This window comes from Pinus tabuliformis, chromosome 7 (assembly GCF_031772625.1).
Source record: "Pinus tabuliformis cultivar Carrire ecotype Pingquan chromosome 7, CPIR1, whole genome shotgun sequence".
In the NCBI taxonomy this organism is placed as follows: domain Eukaryota; kingdom Viridiplantae; phylum Streptophyta; class Pinopsida; order Pinales; family Pinaceae; genus Pinus; species Pinus tabuliformis.
This window is the reverse complement of record NC_142293.1, coordinates 761,214,180-761,218,845: the sequence shown is the minus strand read 5'-3', so window position 1 is coordinate 761,218,845 and position 4,666 is coordinate 761,214,180.

Sequence of the window (4,666 nt, the reverse complement as noted above, 5' to 3'; positions counted from 1 at the left end):
CTCACCTCCTGCTGATCCTCAAGCTATTTGTTCCTCTGTTCCAAGTATGTTATGACCCACTCAGCTTTCTCTAAGTTGTGAGTCAAGTCCTCAATGTCTGCCCGCTGCTCCTCTATGATCTCTCTAAGCTGTGCATCTTGCGGGCGCATGTCTGTGTCATCCTCCTGAACGAGAATGAAGTCAGTCTCTCGCTCACCTGAAGGCCCCTCATCATGCATTGGCTCCTTGCCTCTATCCTGTACCTGTGTTGCTGATGTCGGAAGCGAGGCCCCTTCCACCCCGGGTGGAGATAACACTCGCTTTGCTGCTGCAAACAAATGCCTACTGCCTCTCTGATAGGTGATGAATACTGGCATAGTAGTGGTCTCATGGTGCTCATACTGATGAGAAGGACCACCTATCTCATGTTTAACCTCTGATAATACCTGTGAAGTGCTGAAGAGGTCACGGGAGATGAAGTCATCCCAAGTGATGCCCTGCAATCCCAACTGATGATCCACCAAAATCCGGATAAGAGCAAAGTGATAAATACTGTTAAATTGCTGCTGAGGGGTCTTGTGCTGCATGAAGGTGTTCATCCTCTCTATGTTCCTGCAAATGAAAAATGGGAGGTTCATCATCCGTACCCTGGTAAAGTGCATGAGCAACCTGATGTGATAGGCATGTAGACGAGAGAACCTCCCCTCACAGCTGAAGTATTTCATGATCAACTTCATGAGTGGAGCATATTCATCTTTCAAATATCTGAATGGAAAGACTCTTTGGAGTTGCCTCAAGAAACTAGCCTTAATGTAAGGCTCATAATGCTGCCTATCAACTTTTTGTTTCTTGTGCCATGGTTCTCCAACATTCGGTATACCGGTTGCTAATGAGATAGTTTCGGGTGTCAGTGTGAAGGTGGCCCCGGCCAAGATAGAGTGATCTCCATGTAGGTGAAGCACAAAAAGATGGGCCAACTCATGATGAACTCGAACATTAGCCACTCTTTGAAAAAATTCAAAACATGATAGATGCTGGAAACATGACATAGCAAGAGGGCAGGCCTGCAATTCAGTGAGGGTGGTTGGCTCATCCCTAACATGTTTGCCACTCTTGTGATGTCTCCTGGGAGCCTATTCTTCTGAGGATGAATCACTTTGTGTCTCCATCTGATACTCTGATGAATGCTCAGATGCCATGACTGCTGTGTGTACTGTACTTAGGCTGCCCTTTGATGATGGTGTGAAACTAGGTGTTGTTGCAATATCTGCCACCAAGGGGAACAATGAAAAAAGGGAGTATTAGGAGGGGAATAATATGATGGGAATAGGGGTTATGGGGGGAAGTTTTGTTTAGGGATATGTAAGGGGGTTTGGGGATTTGATAAGGTAGGGTTTTGGGGTTTTGTGTTTGACCAAAGAGTGAAGGGATAAGGAATAGGGGTTTGGTAATATTTTAGGGTAGGGATAATAGGAAAAATGAGAAAGGGAGGGTAGGGAAAAATGGTAGGTGAGGGAAAAATGGTGGGTGAAGATGGAACCTTGGCCTCAATACCACAATTATGCAACCCTAGCAACAATGGCCTTTGGTGTTTTCTTGTGGTTGATTTTATGAGTTTTGTTGCATTCAAACATAGCCATAAACCACCATATCATTTATAAACTTTGATGAACAAGTCATGTCATAGAGCCTACCTGTCAATTTGAGGGGCTTCACAAGAAATTTGAGGAAATTTGGCACGGTTTTGGCCCTCTGTGGGTGTGTGCCACGCCCTGGGTGTGCGCCGCACCCGTTGAAAAATTACACTGAGGGATGGCTCTGTGTGCGCTACGCCCTCTGTGTGCGCCGCGCCCCTGTGTATATGCGCCACGCTCCTGGAAACTGCCTCCAACGCTCTCCAACATGCACTTTGCCTCTCAAACACTTTGCAATATCTCCCTATGCACTTGATTTTCACAATGGCTTTGATTTTGGTGGAAACTTGTATATAAAGACTTGGAAGTCATGGGTTAAATTTTTGCTTCTTCAAAAACCCATTTTTCTAATGTTATGTTTTGACACCTTTTCACTGACTTAAAGCAACACTGATTTTCACTTTCCCTTTGAAATTTTAGCTCAAATGATGAAATTTTTGGCACTCTTTGCAGGGATTGCACGATAGGACATTTGGCCACAGAAACCATGCCTGCATATGAAGAAATCAACTAACAACTTTTTTGAAAATTTTATCACCAATCGCACTGTTTGACTTTGAACAGTCGAAATTTGTCCACATGACGATGAAACTCTTTGAATCATAACTTTGTAAGGGCCTCACTCTGGCCTACATGGCTTTATTGGACATGGTTGAAGACCAAATTGATTAATCCCTAGACCTAATTATCGAAAATGACTTTTGTCCATTAAAGGACCAAACCTTGACTGTCATGGACTTTAGTGATCATTGATAAAAGACCTAAGCCAGTAGGAGCTAGACATGAGGGGAAATGACTAACAATACCTTTTTCAACAGATTATGGCATGCCCCTAGCGGAATGCAGTTGAGTGAATGGAGCGAGACACCTAAAAATGAAATGCAAGAAAGAGTTTTGATCTCTGACGGAGGACTGACAAGACCGACTCTAACACCACCCATTGCAGACTCTCCCCCACTACCTCTGTTAACTATCAAGCATGTGGGGGGGTACCACAATTCATTATTTTCCGTCGATCAATGTGGATAACATTACTGCCATTGCAAACCGCATGATTTTTAATAGTGTCGCGATGGGACAATTATTCACAAACAAAAAAAAAATGCCAAATTATAGAATTTACGCATTTTATTACAAAGTACATGTAATAAAATATATTTGACCTTTTTAATGAAAAATTTAGAGTTTTCACTCTAACAAAAAAATGTTATAACAACGTTGACACACTTTTCATGCATGTGTCATAAATGATTGTGAGACTATTATTTCGTTGTTTACAGTGTATGTTTATGTCAATTCATACTAATGAAAATGAACTATTTTATTGGCTTTAGTATCTATATTTGAATCATGTGCTTTATTCTTTCATGATTGTGGTTTCTTTGTGAACTATTTCATAAGATTACTAATGATTCTTTTAGATTTATGCGTGTGTATTTGCTAGGACAATGCTATTACTTTTCTTTCAAAGACTCACTTTATTTTTTGTTTCATGAAATAACCATTATACACTTTACAATTGAATACATCACAAGGCCAACTTATTTTCTCATCTTGAAAGTATATGACTTCCTCCTGTATCGTTTATTGTAGCCAAGAAAAATCTTTAAGATAGTGGCAACTAACCATAGTTTCTGGGTGGGGCTCCTACTCCAAAATGTGTGAGGTCTAATTGGGACTTCATATCGGGGAGACCCCCTTATTGTTGGAATATTTCAACACCGTCAACATGGTGTGAACATGTAGAAAAGAAAATATGTTGCACTTAAACTTAGAAATTAGACTAACAACACCAAGCTCCTTAAAAGGCATCAATCCAAATCTTTCACCTACTTTAGTAATCGATGTTCAAGGGATTAAAAAGAAGAGATTCACTCATAACGTATAGCTTTTGCAAACAAGCACTTATAAGAATTACACCGAAAGCATGAATTATCCCTTTTCATACTAATAACATCATGCATATATCAAACAATAATGATCTACCTTTTCCACGTAATTAATATCATAAAGGTATCCAAGTGCTATATCTAGCTCTTGTAGATCACCAAATAGTAAATAAACACAAACTGCTAGAATGAATACATGCACATCACCTACGCTATAAATTAAAACATATTCACTAATACTATGAGTGCATCTTATAGCAAGGGGCCCTCCTGGTTGAGTGCATTAATTACACGTGAATGCTAAGAAGTAATCAACACAGAGTTTTCATTGATTAAAAAGTGTCTCCATGCATATAGAGTTGAGAAACACTCTTACATTATTAACAACACGTTGGTAACCAATACAAACTAAATAAGATTGAAACTAGAACTAGGACTAACTCTCCTTTACATCACCACATACAACTAGTATTGACATATAGAGATCAAATTTTCATGGATCGTCTCTCTATAAAACAGAGTGTACAATTATTCATGGGATATTATTCCTCTTAATGGACATAAATCCTATCCTTCTAAGGTTCATCGTACCAAAATGATTCATGAGTGACATCATGAAATTGTTGGAGAAATTCTCATCCTCAAAACCAAAGATAGGCAATTGGTATACCATACAGTTTGTTTTTTATTAGATTGGTTGAAAACATTCTTCACATTGAGAAAATAGGAGAGAACCATCTCAATCTTTCTTAGATTAGATCCCACGTTGAAGATTCAAATCTCCATGGATGAAAATTTCTCAACAGCTACATTGGTTTCACCTACAGGTAGTCCAGTTGTAACACACATAATTTCAATACTAACGAATTACTGGAGTAGTGAGTTCCAGAACCAAATTCATGTAGCTTTTTATATATTTGGTCTTGACTTCATGAAGTTTGTTCATAAAAAAAACTATGACATCCAAAGTATCACCAGTCCCTTAGAAATCACATTTTGAAATTCAGGCTAAGACACAATAAATCATGAATAATTAATTAATGATAATTACCTTAAATAGGTTGATAAGGATTGGTTCCTAAAGGTGATAGATACATAAGGAAA